At 38.5% G+C, this 19,459-nt stretch overlaps 1 protein-coding gene across 6 annotated transcripts in view; it reads left to right on the forward strand.

Moving 5' to 3' along the window:
• EYA1 (EYA transcriptional coactivator and phosphatase 1) overlaps nt 1-19,459 on the forward strand; it is a 328,098-nt gene that overhangs the window by 113,641 nt on the left and 194,998 nt on the right. For 2 of the 6 annotated variants that reach the window (XM_070481090.1, XM_044768054.2), the window contains one exon: nt 14,351-14,459. The exons of the other annotated variants lie outside the window; for them this stretch is intronic. The gene's annotated coding sequence lies outside the window, so the exon portion shown is untranslated. Of the gene's footprint in view, nt 1-14,350; nt 14,460-19,459 lie in introns of those variants that run through there. 6 annotated transcript variants of the gene reach the window in all.

Below are 19,459 nucleotides of genomic sequence, written 5' to 3' on the forward strand. Positions count from 1 at the left end.
ACATTCAGATAAAAAATATCTGGAAGGAGGTATCTGACCATTACAGAGAAATCCCCTTTAAAAATTGATAGTTATAGGTAATCACTTGTCTCAACACTATCCAGTGTCCCTAGAATATTGATGCCAGTGCTTTTCAAATCTTTGATACCCTTTGCCCCATGTCAACCCTGTCCCCCCTTCCCCTTTGCACACATGTATACACATGGACAACACAACCCATTGTTCATTTTGCAGGTGCAGTGGCAGCAGCTGTTGAGAGCACATTAATTCAGTTTCAGGTACCTTTTTGACATCCCATATGTCTTAATTGAAGGTTCGAGAGAAGGGAGGAAGTTGGAGGAGGCCAAGTGAAGAGCTGGATAAAGCCAATTCACTGTATTTGTGTAACCTACGGTTGACCGCTGCCACCATCAAACAGTTGTTCAAAGGGCTGCATCATTTATTTCCTCAACCTTTTAGGACTTTCCCATCCAGATTGCCCCTCCCCAGCACATGCACACTTGAGCTTGCAGTGATGGATATAAATTTTGAGAAACACTATTATGTCACCAGCATTAAAAAATTCCTTTGGCAAGTTGGCATAGTATAAAAATCCCCCAGACTGGCCCTCAGAAAACCTGGATTTTAGATTTAATTCTGCCATTAAACAGTTGGATGGCCTTGAGCAGATTATTGTTCTTGGCCTTCAGTTTCCTCTTTGTAAATGAAGTAGTGGGACTAGGAGATATCTAATGTCCTTTCATCTGTAATCCTCCTATCCAGGAGAAAGATTCGTCAAAGTTTCAATGGGCTTCATTGCAAGAGCACCAACATTAAAGGAATTGATTGATCACCCTTGGGGATTGAAGTAGTGACCATTGCTCATCCATCTCCTTATCCCTGATGAAAACAAGGAGTTTCCCTGTAAACAAGGTGCCTCTTTCCCAAGTCTTGGAGAGCCCCAGGGCTCAGGTTTCAGAGGACGGACCATTTGTCCCAGACATAGACCTAGTACTCTGAGGCCAATGGGTTACTTCTGTGCTGTTTTAAATGCGAATGTGGGTATGGTCATCACATGAGCTTAGGTTAAACTTTAAAAAAATGAAGAGTGTGCCGGTCTACCCATTGTTATTTGCCATGTCATTGGTAGGAGAAAAACAAAACCCTGTCTGGACCACCTGGCTCAAATTTTGTAGTGTTTGCACCTATGCCTCTCACAAAATGATGCTTTTAAAAATAATATCTGATAGAAGAGTGATGCCTTTCATCATCCTTATTAATTCATAACTGATCACCTGTAACTGAGAGAACTACTTAGACTACAATTTTACTATTCGAGTCTGGCTAAGTGCTTCTGGAGACTTCAAGCACAAAACTCTGCCCACTCAAAAAGCTTGTTAATGGCTCCCTCGTGACTCAGCTATCAATTTTTTAGTATCAGATATACATGCTGTATCCATTATTACTTTCACTTAGAGCCAGATCTGACCTGACTGTACAGCGGCTTTTGAGACTTTATTTATTTTTATTTTACTGATTGATAAAAAGTCAAAATAATGGTGTATAGGAAATGTGTATTTTAATAAAAACTTCCAGTGTAATATTATGAATGCAGCTACTTAGTCTTTTAAAAGAATTGTGAATTTTTTGCATGTTTTCTATCTTTAACATATCCTAGGTTGTTTAAATGTGCTTTGTAAGCAATGATAAAATGACAAGTTATCATTGATCTGTCCTTTCTTCCATCTCAGAGGGATTCATTAAATAATGCATGCACCCATGTGAATTGCTTTCTTCACTAGAGTATCCCCAGACCATTAGCCAAATATAGCAACATTAGCATCTTTCAACCCTTAGAAACCCTTTTGGCTTTCTTTTAATTAAATTATCCCATTATGAAAACTCTTATAATGAGATTAAATTTAATTATTTATTAGACACTTATTTGCACTAGGGAACCTATCAATTATGCATGGTTGAGCTAAACATTTTTCAATCCATCACCTTTTCTTTTCAAGGAAGGTGCAATTTATTAAGCATATTTGGGATACTATATCTAGCAGGGCTTAATGGGAGTAAGTATTTAGCTCTCTTAAAAGCTACTATGATAAGAATTAAAATTACTATGTATGAAAAATAGAATCGCTGTCAGATATTTTAGTGTTCTAGACTTGCAGTTTTTGTAAATCCTCCTAATATAGCTTGTAGTCCATCTTAGAGGATTTTTATATTATTGTGCACTTACCAAATATATCTTAAATTCTATATACAGGAATAATTATGGAACTAGTAAAGTATGCATTCAAATCACATAGTTTTTGAACAATCTTATATTAAAATGTTAAAATTAGTAATTCTTAAATGCTGATTTAAAAAACTTTTATGGAAAATTTCAGAATGTACAAAAATAAAATAGTATAATGAACCACTCAGGTAACCATCTTCCAGCTTCAACAATTTTCAAGTCATCACCAATCTTGTTTCAACTGTCACCTTTCTCCTCCTCCCCCACCAACTGAAGCAAATCTGAGACATGATATCATTTTGACAATCCTTATGAAAAGAAAATTGAGTATCTAAAAGGCAAAATATTTTTTTACAATAGAGTGAGTTTTTAGTGAATGCTATGATGAGAAATGTCAGTTCATGGCATAGGTTCTCCTATGAAATCTCATCAATGAGTAATTAATTATTCTTCTGGTGTGATTTGTGCTGTATCTTAAGTCAAGGTGGTAGGGAGTATATGATTTAAAAATTATATACGCTATTGATGTCATATAGATGTATATATTATATTTTAATAATATGATGGACTATCATAATAGCTCCCTAATTGGCCTCACTGCTTCTACCCTTGCCGTTCATTCCAAAGTTTGTTTTCTGCAGAATAGCTACAGGGATCCTTTTTTTTTTTTTTTGAGGAAGGTTAGCCCTGAGCTAGCTACTGCCAATCCTCCTCTTTTTTGCTGAGGAAGCCTGTCCTGAGCTAACATCCATGCCCATCTTCCTCTACTTTATATGTGGGACTCCTGCCACAGCATGGTGTGACAAGCGGTGCCATGTCCGCACCCAGGATCCGAACCAGCGAACCCCGGGCCGCTGAGAAGCGGAACGTGCAAACTTAACTGCTGCGCCACCGGGCCGGCTCCAGGGATCCTTTTAAAATGAGTTATTATGCCATGACGTGCTCAAAACCATCCAATGGTTCTTTTTTTCACTCCGGGTAAAATAAAAAGTCTCCATTATGCCTACAAAGTACCACATAATCTGATTCCCTCACTGGTTCTCTGGTCTCATTTCCCACCTCTCTTTCCTTTGCTTGCTTCCGTCCAGCAGCAATGATCTTGCAGATGCTTGGATACCTGAAGCATATTGGGACCTTGGGACCTTCCCACCTGCTCTCCGCAGCCATCTCCGCAGCCATCTCCGCAGCCCACCTTCCTATGCGCGTTAGCCCTCTGCCTGACATCTTATCAGAGAGGCCCTTCCGGACACCCTGTATGAGACAGCACCTCCCCCACCTCCACCTTTGCTCTTTATCCTCATCCCGGCTTCGTTTTCCTTCGTGGCGCTCATCACCTGCTGACACAGATATTTGTTTATTTCTGCCTCACTTAGCAGAAGATGAATTTCATGAGAGGAGGAGCTTTGTCTTTGCATCCTCCTTTCTTCTCTCCCTCCTATGCCTAGAACAATGCCTGGCATATAATAGTGTATTCAATGAATAATTGCCAAATAAATGAAAAAAAATAATTTATCTAACTTTCTGAGATAATTTACATATTTGAATATTCCTAACAGTGTGGTTTTTTATATAGCTGTTTTGTGTGGGGGCGGGGCAGGAGGAGATGGAGAAGTAAATTAGGACCAGTTTGTGTCACCAGAATTAAAGGTTGAATTGAAGGCCCTTAGATACTATTCTGTAAGCCAAAGTGCTTATGGGGTCAAGGCAAAAATTGGATTCAGGTATGATGGGAACTGTGGGAAAACTGAAGATCTCATGACCCATCAAAAGAAAGTAGCCGAAGCAGTTTATCTGAGACTCTGGGCTCAGGGTGGATCCATTATCTAATTATTTCAGAGAAGCTGAAAAAGTGGAATTTTATGTGAAATTTGCCAATTTTAAAAGCACCGTGTGAACCAAATTAATCATATCCAGAGGGTCCCATTTTGCAACTTCAACACTAAGGGTTGGGGACCAGGATAACTTTTTAGGTGGGAAAATGAGGATCACATTTGTCCTTAGGGAAGTGACTTGGGTATCATTGTGAGGAGTGGACTTGCCTGGTGAGAGCTAAGAGGCAGAGAATCTAGCAAAAAGGCCCCTGAATTAGATGAGGCAAGAATGATGGAGCTGTGCGTGAAGGTGGTATCAGAGGAGGTAGAAGTGACAAGATTTTATGAGCAATTGAGTGAGGATAAGGGCATTCCAATTTTCTAACTTAGGAGAGTAGTGGTACAGGCTTAGAGGCTGACTTAGGTCTGGGAATGATGATGGTGATTGGAAAAAGAATGTGATTTGAGTTCTCTCTAGATATCGAGACAGAGATATCTTTTAGGCCATCAAAAATATTGGTCAGGGGCTTAAGAGCTAGTGATGAAGCGGGGTTTCTGAACCTTGGCATTATTGACATTTTGGGCTGGATAATTCTTTGTTGTCAGGGCTGTCTGGTCCACTGTAGAATGTTTAGCAGCATCCCTGATGTCTACCCCCTAGATGCCAATAGCACTTCCCAGTTATGACAGCCAGAAATGTCTCCAAACATTAACAAATGACTGTAAGGCTTGCAAAAATTGCCCCCCATGAGAACCACTGGACTAAAGATATAACATTTGGACTCATCATGCTTGTCTAGTGTTTTCCAAATTTTTATGTGACTGTGAATAACTGGGGACATTTTAAAATACAGATACTAATTCAGTAGGTCTAGAGTGGACCTGAGATACAGGATTTCTAACAAGATCTCAGATGAGATCTTGGCTGCCAGTCCAAGGACCACACTTTGCGTACAGAATTACAGATAATACTTGAAATTATGAGAATGGATGAGGATCACTGAGGAATATCGTATGGAGGAGGAGTTTTAACCTCATAAAGTGGGCTTTGGGGCCAGCTCTGTGGCCAAGTGGTTAAGTTTGCACATTCCACTTCAGCAACATGGATTTGCTGGTTGGGATCCTGGGGTGGACCTACACACTGCTCATCAAGCCATGCTGTGGTGGCATCCCACATAGAAGAACTAGAAGGACTCACAAGTAGGATACACAACTATGTCCCGGGACTTTGGGGAGAAAAAAGGTGGGCTTCAAGGGGGTTATGAATTAGGCCTCCCAAATGACTATTTTCTTCCTCTTATTTAAAAAGTTATTTAGTTTTCTTTTATGTCTGAAATATTTCAGTTAGAATAGAATTGTACTCCTTTACTCTGGGTCAGCTAGGGTCCCAGCAGAAGACAGAATTCCACTCAGGTGATACAACTAAAGTGTATTTAACAAAGGAACTGTTTACACAGATGTAGGTTAAGGGAACCAACAAAGAATGGTGAGGCATCAAGAGCTGGCAACACTGGGATGTCCAAAGAGTGCTGGTGCCATGGAGAGTGACTGCCGAGGAGGAGCTGCAGTCCTGGAGGGAGGCGGCCCCTGGCAGAACCACAGCACAAAGCAGGAGGGAGCAAGGGAGAAATACCCCTACCTCTCTCTCCTCTAGGCCTCTGACCAACCTCCGGTGCTTCCTATTCGCGGAGTCCTGTTGAAGCCTGTTGGCATGGGAGCCTGGGTGATGCAGTCTGTAGAGATTAGCCTGCTGAGAAAAGAGAGAGTGCAGGAGAGCAGAAAATGGATCTGGAGGGTGGAGGGAGCAAGCAAAGAATAAGACACACTCTGGACAGGTATAAAATGTACATACTTAAGCAATGTGTATTTCTCATTATCCCCACACTGTGATATCGAGAATAGTTTCCTATATGTAGAGATTAAATAAAAGATCCTGCTGTTATGATCCTAGAAATTTGTCTTTTTTATGTTGGCTCTGGCTTTAACTGAAAAATGTCAATGAAAGGAAGACAGGGCTCAGCTCTCTTGGCTCTACTTTGGTTTGCTCAACATGTGGCAAGCGACCCCAAGCCTTCTTTGTGGCCACGTCCTGACTATGGAAGCATGAAACCAATGAAGCTGAAGAAGCAGCTTGTGTGTGTCGCCCTGCAAGCATACCAGGCAAGGGAGAGTTCTTTGATAAGATGGAGGCTCAATTTGAAGATGTTGGGTTGACTCCCAAACTAGCATTTGTCCCCACAAGAAGCTTGAAATACTGTGCAATGTAGCTAAAAGCTTAGGCAGACTCTGGAGTCGAGCAGCAGTGTGTATTTGAATCCAAGCTTCCCACTTGCTAGGCATGTGAGTTTAGGCTAGCTGTTTAGCATCATTTGGTGTCAATTTTCTCATCTGTAAAAATGAATCTGTAAAATGGGACTCATAGTAGTACTTACTCCATTGAGTTATCATGAGAATTAATTGAGATAATACAAGTAAAACACTTAGAATTGTATGTGGCATATGGAAGGTCCTCAATAATTATTAACTTTGTTGTTGTTATCATAAGGTTGATTGCCTTGTATCCAAAGAAAAGGACTAAAAATTAGTGACAACTTTAAGTGCTCCGGAAATGGTCAAAGAAGCAGAGGAAGAAAACTGAAGTGATCCCTCTGTCAAAGGATGTCATCTACTAAAGAATCACTGATAATTCTCTAATTCCCTCCAGAGTGCCACTGATAAAACTGCTGACACCTCTCAGAGCATGCAACGTCTTTGGTTTTCTTCTGCTGTGTGCATACTGATGCCATCAAAAAAGAATTCCTATTTTCTAAGTTTTTGGTGATTAAAAAATATTGCTCTTCTACGAATAAATGGAGTCTCTGCAATGCTCCAGAACATCTCAGATTTTGTCTTATTGGAGAGGAATTTCCAAATAATCATCTGACCTGAGAGTCATGAACTCGATTAGAGCTACAGAGTCAAATCACTACCTTTTCTAGAAGCTTAGCTCATAAATGGAAAAACGATATAAGGGTTTTCTCTGCTTCTTCTAAATACCTGAATACCTGACGTTCACAGATATTCCAGAGATGAAGGCAGCTCTAAAGCACTTAGCCATCAAATGGACATTTCATTTTCTCTGCGTGAAAAGGGAAGCCAAAAGTATTTGACTAGACAGAATTTCGACACAGCTTCACTTTGTAGAAAAATTTGACATCTGTGTTGGAGGTTTATTCAAGAATCTGAAGGACCTCTTACGACATGGGCTGAGGACACTGTTTTGGCTCACCAGCCTTTCTGGGAGAGGGCATTGCAGGTGGATTTTAATGTGAAATTTTTCATGCTGGGAAAGTGTGTCTGTAGGCTGGAGACAAGAGTGAGAAAGCTCTAGCCATTTCTCTGGCGTCAAAATGAGAAAGACTGCAAACCTTGTTGAAGGTGACAGTGTACACTTGGGCATACAGGAAATGGTGGGTCAAGAATTCAGGTCAAGGAGGCGTAGAGGGTTCTGGTGTCTCTTGATAGAAGCCTCCTATAGTGAACACCATCATGTGTTGCCCAGATCCCCCTTCAGGAAGGAAGGACTTATTCCCCACCTGCTGGCATTGCCGCTGTGAGTGCTGCTTGAAGATGCTGCTCAGCTGTCAGCTTGCTTCGGGAATTGCCTTGACTGAAAAGCACAGCCTCGCCCAAGGGCACACCTTTCCTGGGGCAGCCTGCATCCAAGGACTAAATGACATGCGAGTATGGTGGCCTGGCTCTAGCCTCGTCTCAGGATGCCTCTGAGGGGCCTTCCCCTTGGAGCGACCTAGGCCTTCCTGGAGACTGTCTTGCAGGAAACCTTTGTCTCTTCACCTCTTACTTTCCTCCCTTTCCTTACACAGTGTGGATCCCAACACCACTGCCTAATTAACATGCTGAGTGCTAATTGTCCTAGAATCTACTTTCTAGGAGACCCAACTTGTGACACCCTCAACTAATAGAGTGAACAAAACAAAATAATTCCATTTTTGCTTCATACCTTTAGGAGGAAGATTTTTAGCACCAGTTATTAGCTAGATGGAGATCAAAGTTGACTGAGTATCCAAAGATGACACAAACATACGGAATCATGAATCAATCCGCGATGACAGCATTGCTTTCAAGCTAAACAACAGCGTTGAGATTGACTTTTGAACGCAATTAGGTTACTTTTTATTTTGCATATACGATATGCATTTTTCCTTTTTTTTTACAATTAAAAATGGCTGTTTTTTATTTGTGACACGAAGATTGTTTTCTAGTCTGCATATTGGAAGTCAACTTCCATTGCAATAAAATAAATGGCATGCCAAATTTTGTGCGTAGGTGTTTATGGGCATTTTATCCTGGGGAAATGGTTCGTGCCTTTCATTGGATCCCCATAGGAGTTCATGACCCAAAACAGGCTAAGAACAATTGGTGAAGTGAAATGAGAAGCAGATCTAGGATAATATACTGAGCATATGGAAGGCGCTCAGATACTTCCTGAATATGCAGGGGCAGTTGGAGTTGCTAGTGCAGGAGGTTGAGCAGTTCGTATCAGGGAGGTGGGCTCCTGGCCCAGGGTGGCACCTGGGCTGTCATCACCACCGCCATACAGGTGCTGGAGACTCCTAAGAAGGGAGTTTCAGAATATGCTTTTATTGACATTTTAAGTCAATCTCTTTGGCTTTTTGCTCATCTTTGATTCTGTTCTGCTTCTGAACCTCCAGACTATACCTTTGCACCATCTTTCCATTTTGCTCCTTCTCTCATCCTGTAAAATTAAACTACGGCTCTTTTACTCATGACGCTGACTTTGGATTATGATTCTATTTTCTCAGCCTGACCCTGCTGCCTCACACAAGCCCCTCTCACCCTCTCTGATTCAGTCCTGGAATCCTCTACACTAGCACAGGTCCCCAAGAGGTATTTCTACTAGGCTTTGTGATCAGCAGAGTGGAGGGTAGAGAATTGGGAGAGAAGTGATCTTGAAATCAAGTGTGAGACTGCCAAGACATAGGGATAGGTAACAGTGTCAGGTGCAACAGGGATCATGACAATGACTTGAGAAGACGCCCATGAAGTTGGCCACTTTGGTCATTGGTGACTATGCCCAAAGTAGTTTAAATAGGATGTTGGAGATGGAAGCTGTTCTTCTTTTAAACTTTTCATTATGGACTATTTCAAATATAACATGATAACCCCCATGTATCTGTTACTCACATTTAATAATGATCAACTCGTGGCCTTGTTTTGTATAAGCCTCCAGCCACCTTCCTCCTGTATTGTTTTGGAACAAATTTCAGACATTCTATCATTTCATCCATAAATATTTCAGCATGAATCACTAGAAGATAAGATCATTGTAAAAATATACGCTTATCACACCATCATTGAACCTAAAATCAATGAATAATAATTTCTTTCTATCATCAATTAGCCAGTTAATGCTAATTTATATTTGCCCTTTTCCACAATTTTGCATAAATTGCTTTTTAAAAGTTTGTTTGAATCAAAAAAGGTCCATGAATCGCTATTGTTTAATATTTTTTAAATCTGTGTTTACTTCCATCTCTCTCTCTCTCTCCGTTTATGGCTATTAGTCGTTAAAGAAATTGAATCATTTGTTCTGCAGAGTTAGCCACAGTCTGGATTTTACTTATTGCATCCCTGTGTGTATTTTAATATGTTCCTCTGTCATCTGTATTTCCTATAAATTGTAGTTGGATCTAAAGGTTTTATCAGGGGAAGTCATATTTTAAGAGTTGAGGAGTGAATGCAAGTTGAGAAGGTGGGGGGTGTAGCAAAATTTGACTAGTTTTCCAGAAAGCTTGGCTGTGATAAGAAGGCAGGAAGCAGCTTAAACATTTGAGGAAAGTTTTGTTCTTCTTCTTTTTTTTTTGGTAAAGGGTATATGGAAAGTTTGTACATGCTTATTGAATAATAAGGGGAAAGATCCAGATGAAAGAAGTATAAGATACAGGAAAGATGGACAGTTATGAAGCAAAGGCTTGTAAAATAAGGAAAGAGTTAGAAGTTAGTGAGTGGCTTAGCATGAATTCCTTTGTTCACCCATTCCAATAGTTTTGCCCGCTGTGTACCAGACACAGTGCTGGGTGCCGGGGAAATACAGATAAATTAAGAAACAAACAAACAAAACTTATCCTACCTTCAGGGGCTGTATGTGCTTATGTGTTAGAAGAGAGAGACCACCATGTGAGCCAGTAGTGGAATGAAATGTTAATAACAATTTTGTAGGCGTCTCTACTGGGAACATGAGTGGCTCCAAGGAGGGGAGGGGTCCAGTCCTTAATTATGACTGACCCACATTCTGTGTGTTGAAGAGAGAGTTACCCAGAAAAGGGTTGGAGAGGAGAGGAGAGGTGAGAGTGGGGATAGCTTAAGGAACCAGTGTTCTAAATGGAATCTTTTGTTTAAAAAAAGAAAAAAGAACTGACCTGGAATGGACAATGATTCAGAAAAGGTAAAGTAATAATGATAGAATACCAGGTCCTGGAAGAGGGGGCCTAATTAGGGCCATTTGCCTTCCCAGAATGCCTTGTCTGATCCCATGTTGGCACCTATATACTGCTCTTATTTGTAAGAATTGGCCTGGATCCTAATTTTATTCAGGAATCTCAGAGTAGACTTTAACTTAAGACATGGAGTCCTGGAGGTGGCTGTGGGTATGTAAACTCAGATGAAGTGTATTATCCTTTCGTTTTAGAACCTTCTGAACCTTAACATCATTTAATTCTCTCTTCCTTTACTTTGCAATCTATCAGTTGATATGTTCTGTCAGTTCTGCTTCTAAAAGCAGTGACTTTTAAGCTTTTTTGACTGAAATGCACAGTTGGAAATATTTTTGCATCACAATCGGGTGCAAACACATTTGTGTGTGTGAATATCTATATGCCTGAAAAGAAATTCTTGGAGTATTACTTACCATTATTAGGGGTGATGCCCTCTGATGGTGTATATTCTGTTTTATTTTTCAGAAATGTTAATAGCAAGCCATTCAAGTCTTTTCAAGGACCATTAATAGATTGTGACCAGTGATTTGAAAAACACTATTGCCATTTCTGTTTCCTCTCCTTGCTGAGACTTATTAATAACTCTGTGATATGGACGCCTCCAAAATCTTCTACTCCTATTCTGAAATGTTACTGCTTTTTTTCGTGTACATTTTCTTTTTTTTTGAGGAGGAGGATTAGCCCTGAGCTAACTACTGCCAATCCTCCTCTTTTTGCTGAGGAAGACTGGCCCTGAGCTAACATCTGTGCCCATCTTCCTCTGCTTTATACGTGGGACGCCTACCACAACATGGCTTTTGCCAAGCGGTGCCATGTCCACTCCAGGGATCCGAACCCGCAAACCCCAGGCAGCCGAACTGGAACATGCGAACTTAACCGCTGCGCCACCAGGCCAGCCCCTCATGTACATTTCTTATTAGATTACCTTCTTTCTTAAACACAAGGGATTCCTGAATAGAGCTGAAGTACGTTAGTCCTTGATAATCTGGACTCTGCCGCCATCTTCAATCTGACTTCACAGCGCTTCTTTCTTTCCCAGTCACTGTGCTGTAGTCAAATTGACTTACAACAATTGCTTCCCTAAATGAGCACAATTATTTTTTTAAGTGTTTCTAATGCCTTTTTTTCTTTTTCTTTTTTTTTAACTTTTTACTTTTTTAATTGCAGTAACATTGGATTATAACATTATATAGCTTTCGATGTACATTGTAATATATTTCAAATTCTGTGTAGGTTACATCATGTTCACCACCCAAAAACTCATTATAGTCCATCCCCTCACATGTGAGGCTAATCACCCCTCTTGCCCCCACTTCCCCTATGGTAACCACCAATCCAATCTCTATTGCTATTTGTGTGTTTGTCGTTGTTTTTATCTTCTACTTATGAGTGAGATCATACGGTATTTGACTTTCTCCCTCTGACTAATTTCACTCAGCATAATACCCTCAAGGACCATCCATGTTGTCACAAATGGCCGGATCCAATGCTTTCTAAAGTCACGAAAATCAAGTATGCAGTTTACGAAGTGAAACAATCTAAACATGTTTAAAGAGTGAATAACCTTTCATCCACCCTCTTCCTTTCCCATCCTCTTGAAGTGACCAATGCAAACAGCCTGGGGTGTATACTTTCATAACTTTCTCCATCCTTTTCCAAACGTATATATTATTTATAATGTTTCATTTTTGTTTTCAAAAATAGTGTCATAGGATACACATTACTCTGTAATTTGCTTTTTTACTTGAAAATAGATATCCCTTCAGGTTTGTAGATAGGGCTCTACCTTATTTGTTGTAGAAGCAGCAGCACCCACAATTTACTCATTTATGTCTGTACTGGTAGGTGATCACATAGATTCCATTTTTGCCATTACCAAAATGATGCTGTGAACGTCCCTTATGTAGTGGTTCCTTTTTTTTTCAATTAGATACATCCTCAAAAGTGGAATTGCTGGCCACAGCATATGCAAACTCTAAAACTTGTTTTAATAAAGACTACCAGTTTACATTTCCAAGATGTTGTGGCATTTTTCACTCCCACCAGCATCATATGTGAATTTCCATTTCTTCACAACTCCCACCAGCACTGCCTGTTACCCCTTGCACACTTGTTTTGTCAGTTTCTTTGGTTCACCAGTGATGATGTATTTCTTTTCATGTGTTTATTGGCCATTTGGATTCCCTCCTCTAACAACTGCCTGCTCATATTCTTTGAACAATTTTCTCTTTGGTTGCTTGTCTTTTTCTAATCAATATATGGAGTTTTGCTTGTTTACGATTATTAACCCAATTTCTGTCAAATATTTTCCCAGCCTCTCTTCTCTGACTTCGGTTATGCCGTCTTTTGCCATACAATAGTTTAAAACCTTATGTAGCCAATTATGTTAATCTTTTACTTTATAACTTTGGGTTTCCTGTTTTGCCTAGGAAAATCTCACCCACTCGAAGCTTGTACAAATGGTATCTTAATTTTCTTTTTTATATTTTTTAATCATTTATGCTTGAATTGTTAATCCATCTGGGATTAATTTTTGTAGAGTGTACAAGCAAAATTTTACTTTGTTTTTTTTCTAGCCAATTATGCTTGCACTGTTTATTAAATGAACTGTACTTTTGCCGCTGAATTGAAATGCCACCTTTGTCGTAAATTAATATCCATTTATACTTGAATTTATTTTCGGTCTTCTTTTTCTGTTGCACTAATTTCTGTGTGTATTCATATACCAAAAGCTTACTGTTTTAATTAGAGTAATCTTATATTAACTTTTATTATTTGGAAAATCTAGTCTTACCTCAGTCTTCAATTCAAAATTTTGAGGGATATTCTTGGACGTGTAAAATTTTCGTATAATTTTACCCCGTTCATCACCTCCATTTGAGACACTTTTATTTGAATTACATTATTACATATGTTAATATTTAAAAATTTTTATAATTTTAGATTATGAAGCCCTCATACTTTGAACATGCTATATTTTATATTTATTCATGTGTTTGAGTCTATAACATTTGATGATAGTTTATTGTTTTCTTTGTAAAGCCCCTATACCTTTCTTGTTAAATTTGTTCTTTGGTATCTTGTCATCTTTGTTGCTGTTTTGGGTGAAATTTTTTATTTCAACCAGAGATTTCTCCCACCGTCCATTTTCAGCTTGTTATTGCTAGTAAACCCTGGGCTTCATTTTCTTGAATCCAAGAGAGAGCGAGGGTACCAATGGCAGAGGAAGAGCTTGCCTGTCATAGAGGTCTGGGGACAGAGATCATAAATGTGGTTCCCTGAGGGAACTCAGGTACTAGCCCACCCGTCGGCTGCATATGATTCTCAGATGGCCCAGCCCTACCAACTCTGCAGAATGCGGAGGGAACCTACACTGGGGGGCAGAATAACCCACAGCTCCTGAGATTGGGGAAAAGACCATTACGTGTACAGGCCATCCTGGGAGCAGAGACTATCTATCTCCCAGTGCTTACCAGGGGACCAGTGATGGGACAGCCCTCAAGAACATAAACATCACTGGCAGCCATTGTTCACTCATCTGTCTCTACTTGAGAGACCTTAATCTCCTGGCTCGTGTGGATGCGGAGGGAAAACAAAAACCATAGGCAAAGAAAAACTATAATTCATTTAAGTGGGACTCGGGAAACTGAGGGAAGACCAGCAAATTGAAATCTATAACAGGTGGATTCCAATGAGGGAGAACTTTAATGAAAAAAGCAAGAATATCAGAGTTGCATTTGGAGCATAGAAAAGACTTTCTGGAACTCAAAGCCATTATTATCAATTTTTTTCTTAAATAGGTAAACTGAAAAAGAAAATGGCCACTTCTAGGTACCTGATCAGTGGTTTGAAAGATCAAGTGGGAGAAGAAGCTCATGACATAGGACAAAAATAGATGGAAGTTATAAGGTAAATTTTTAGATATTTTGCCATACCTCAGAGATGTAATTAATCAAAGGTGCTCATGTGACATAGTATTCAAATATATAAGGAAAAAAATTCTAGAAATATAAGATGTTTATTGAAACCCAATTAAAATGGAAGACTTTAATAAACTTCCTTCAGAATTTGACAAGTCTAGTAAATAAAAATAATAAGCAAATAGATCATGTGAATTATAAAGTCTACAAGCATGAAATAATAGAACATATACATTTATATAAGCCTTTTTACCTTTTTCATTTTCATGGAATGCTTACAAAATGTTATCATATATTTGACACAAAGAAAACTTTAACAAAGTAAAATAATTAGGTTTTCCCTGTTGCAACATCTGATCATTAGCTAATAAAATTAGATATAAATAATTAAGAGAAGACCAAAAAACTCAAGTATTAGAAATTAAGAAATTCATTTTTAAATAACCAGTAACTCAAAGAGGAAATAAAATTGAAAGTAAAGGTTATTCAGAAAGAAATAGTAGTGAGAACAACGACAACAAACATTTATTGAATACTTACTCAATGCCAAGCATAGTTTCTGAGCCCTTTTACAGAGAGGATATCAACCTTTAGAATAATCTTAGGAGTTATATATATTATTATTCCCTTTTGACAGATGAAGAAACTGAGGCATAAAAAGGTTAAGTAACCCTCCCAAGGGAGTACAAGAAAGGACAAAAGTTGCAATTCAAAGAACCTACACTTTTGGCCACCATACTATAGAATGCTTTATAGCAAAACCTGTGTCATATGCTCTTATGCATATGCTAATAGGTTTCAGAGGGAAATTTATAGCTTTAAATGATTTTATTCTGAAAAAAGTATGAAAATAAATTATTCAGTCGTAGTAATGAGAAGCTAACAAAATAAAACATATTGGGGTGATCATAATTAATAAAGAAATAAAAAGAATAAAACTGAATAATATAGGGGGCTGGCCTGTGGCTGAGTGGTTAAGTTCTTGCACTCTGCTTCGGTGGCCCAGGGTTTCCCTGGTTCGGATCCTGGGCGTGGACATGGCACCACTCATCCAGCCACGTTGAGGCCGTGGCCCACATGCCAAAACTACAAGAACCCACAACTAAAATATATACAACTATGCACTGGGGGGATTTGGGGGGAAAAAGCAGAGAAAAAAAAAAAGAAGAAGAAGACTGGCAACAGTGGTTAGCTCAGGTGCCAATCTTAAAAATAAAAACTGGGGCTGGCCTGGTGGCACAGTGGTTAAGTTCCCACGTTCCGCTTCTTGGCGGCCCGGGGTTCACTGGTTCGGATCCCTGGTGCAGACATGGTACTGTTTGCCAAAAGCCATGCTGTGGTAGACGTCCCATGTATAAAGTAGAGGAAGATGGGCATGGATGTTAGCTCAGGGCCAGTCTTCCTCAGCAAAAAGAGGAGGATTGGCAGTAGTTAGCTCTGGGCTAATCTTCCTTAAAAAAAAACTGAATAATATAAAAATAGAGAAACTTTGCTATGCCTGATTTTTTGAAAAGGGAGTTACAACAAAGATATGCCACATTAATAATGAGGAGATATAACCATGTGTATGGAAGAGAGAGACTTAAGAAAACAGTTTTTATTTTGGTAGATCTACAGCAATATATTTGAAAATTTGGAAGAAATAAGTGATCTTCTAGCAAAATGTGAACTAAAAATATTGACTCAAGAAGAAACTAAAACCCTGAAAAGACCAAAAACCATAAAGCAGATTAGAAAGATAAATAAAGCTCTGTGTTTTAAAAAACATCAGTATTTCTAAGGGCAACTGAGATGGAGTAAACCTGCTATTGCTTTTCTCTCCCACTGTTTACAAGGGAAACTGGAGAAAATACAAATAACAGCGACTAAGAACTCTGAAAAATAAATAAAAGCAGGAAAATTGGAAAGGACGGTCAAAACTTAAGAAGCAAATTATATAGGAGTGAGTCCCATTTTTTTTCTCTCTCCTGTCATGGCTTTAACTTGAGGGTGATCCCCCAGTCATGATTCTGGAGCTGCAGAGACACAGGAAGCAAGAATGGAGGAAAATTTGATCTTTCTGGCCAGAAAGCCAGAAAAAGGAACCAAGGTCAGCCAAAGAGCGTGGAGGTAAAATCTTCAGGATTTTTTTCTTTTTTTTCTCTCTTTTCATCTTTCCCTCTCCTAACGGCAGCCTTAGCTGTGGAATTGTGGGAGTGGAAGGTGGAAACCACTAAAGCTCAGAGAGACCATGTCTTTTCTGTCCAGAGGAACTGAGAAAACAGACCCTCAGAGTCTGAAAAGTGTGGGATAAAATCCCTTGTTTTGGGTCTCACTTTAATCTTTCTACTTTGACTTATGGGCAGGCCCCAGTCAAGGAGCTGCACCTGCAGTTCTGAGAAAAGCTATCATTTTAGCCATAGGATGGATGAAAGAGACCCCTGAGAGATGTACTGTGGTGGGATCCCAGAAAGGAGAACATTGGAACAAGGGACTCCCTAATTCAGTGTATAAACTGGCAAACATTCTGGGCTCACACCGAGCTCTGCATTCCTGCAACAGCCCAAAAAGAACATAGCAAAGGCTTTGCAAATTGCCCTACTATATAAACCACTGTCCAATTCCCAGACTAGCCCCAGAGTGCCTCTCACATGGCTAAGTACCAACACAGCATAGCAAAGGCTTTGAAACCTAAACTGACATTGGGACCAGCAACTACAGAAGGTAAGATAGAACTTGCGGTCTAAAACTAACCAGATTCATTGTCTTCTAAATCAAAAACTCAATATTCTCCCAGGACCCACAGTTTCCCACCATAATAATCAAAATGTCCAAGATAGAATCCAGAATGACCTGACATACAAAGTATAAGGAAAATGTGACCATTTTTCAAGGAAATAGACAATCAATAAATGCCAACTCTAAGGTGAGATATTGGAATAATTGGAGATATTAGAGAAGCTATTATAAGTGTGCTAGCTGAAGTAAAGACTGTTGAAATGAACAGAAAGATAGAAGTTCTCAAAAATGTAACAGAAACTATAAAAAACAGAAACTTTTAAAAACTGAAAGAAAAATATCTGAAATAAAAAATATACTATATTGGTTCAATAGCAGAATAGAGATGACAGAGGAAAGAATAAATGAACATGAAATATATGAATATAATCCAATCTGATAATAGGAAGAAAAGGATTGAAAAAAATTAACGGAGCCTCAGGGATCTATGGAACAATTGGAAAAGGTCTGGTATTTATGCCATTGGAGTTCCAGAAGGAAAGGAAGAGAAATTGGTGCAGAAAAAAATTAAACAGAAAAGGCACCAGACTAGGTGACTCTGTCCTTAAAGAAAGAATAATTCCAATAACTTTAAAATTATTTTACATCATACAAAAAGATGGTAATTTCTCCTATTCATATTATGAAACAGCTTAACATTAATAGCAAAACCTAAATTTTAAAAAGGACAAACTGACCAATTTCACTTATAAATGGAAGATTTCCAAATCTTTAAAGGAATTTGATTAGTAAATAAAATCTAGAAGTGTGTTAAAAACATAATACATTATTACTAAGTCAGCTTTATTCCAGGAATTTAAGAATGGTTTAACATAAGGAAATCTATCAACATATAAGTCATTACATCAAAAATTTAAAGGAAAAAAGCCACTATGAATATATCATTAGATGCAAAAAAAAAAAAAAAGCATCTGGTAAATTCAGCAGCATTCAAAGTATGCATTAAATGCTACAAAAAAATTATGAAATATAATTAGCTAAACAGAAGGATAGATTGGGAAATGCAGAGAACTGAATATTAACCTAGAGATTTTCAAGATTTCAAATGGAACTATTGGCATTATAGTATGAGGGAATCTGGTGGACAGCACAAAAGCACTACAAGGACTGGAGACCAATAGATTAGAATCTTGTACCAAAGTGAGCTTCAAAAAGGATTTTAATGTGAATCTGTCACTCATATGTGGACCATAAGATATTTTTGGAATCAATTTTTTCCAGGTGTTAGTATTTTTTGTTTCAGGACTTTTTCATAATATTGATTTTTCTACCTTCAAAAGCCAAGCACAACAGCTGATTTGAACAACACTATAAAACAAGTGGACCTAACAGACATAGACAGAACTTTCCACCTAACAGCAGAAGACTACACATTCTTCTCAAGCACACACAGAGCATTTTCAAGGATAGACTGCATGATAGGTTACAAGTCCTAACAAATTTAACAAGGTCAAAATCATTCCAAGTGTATTTTCTGACCATAACAAAATAAAACTAGAAATCGATAACAGTAAGAAACTGCGAAAATTCACAAATACATGGAAACTAAGCAACATACTCTTAAATGACCATTGGGTCAAAGAGGATGTCAAAGGGAATTTTAAAAGTTTCTCAAGACAAACATAAAAACCCACAATATATCAAAAGTTGTGGGATGCAGCAAAAGCAAAACTAAGAGAGAAGTTTATAATGATAAATGTCCGCATTAAAAAAGAAGTATCTCAAATAAATAACCTAACTTTACACCTCATCTGTTCGTAGATCACATGATACTATATGTAGAAAACCCTAAAAACTCCACTCAAAAACTGCTGGGACTAATAAACAACTTCAGTAAAGTTGAAGGATACAAAATCAACATTCAAAAATCAGTCATATACCTATACACAAACAGTGAACTATCCAAAAAGGAAATTAAGAAAACAGTCCATTCACAATAGTGACAAAAGAAAAACCTACTTAGGAATAAACTTAACCAAAGAAGTGAAAGACTTGTACACTGAAAATTGATAACACTGATAAAGGATATTAAATAAGACACAGATAAATGGAAAGGTATCCCATGTTCATGGACTGGAAGAATTAATATTGTTAACATGTCCATACTACTCAAAGTGATGTACAGATTCAGTGCAACCCCTATCAGAATCCCAATGGCATTCTTTACAGAAATAGTGAAAACAATCCTAAAATTCATATTTCAGTTATAAA

The sequence above is a fragment of the Equus asinus genome, chromosome 12 (assembly GCF_041296235.1).
Source record: "Equus asinus isolate D_3611 breed Donkey chromosome 12, EquAss-T2T_v2, whole genome shotgun sequence".
NCBI lineage: Eukaryota > Metazoa > Chordata > Mammalia > Perissodactyla > Equidae > Equus > Equus asinus.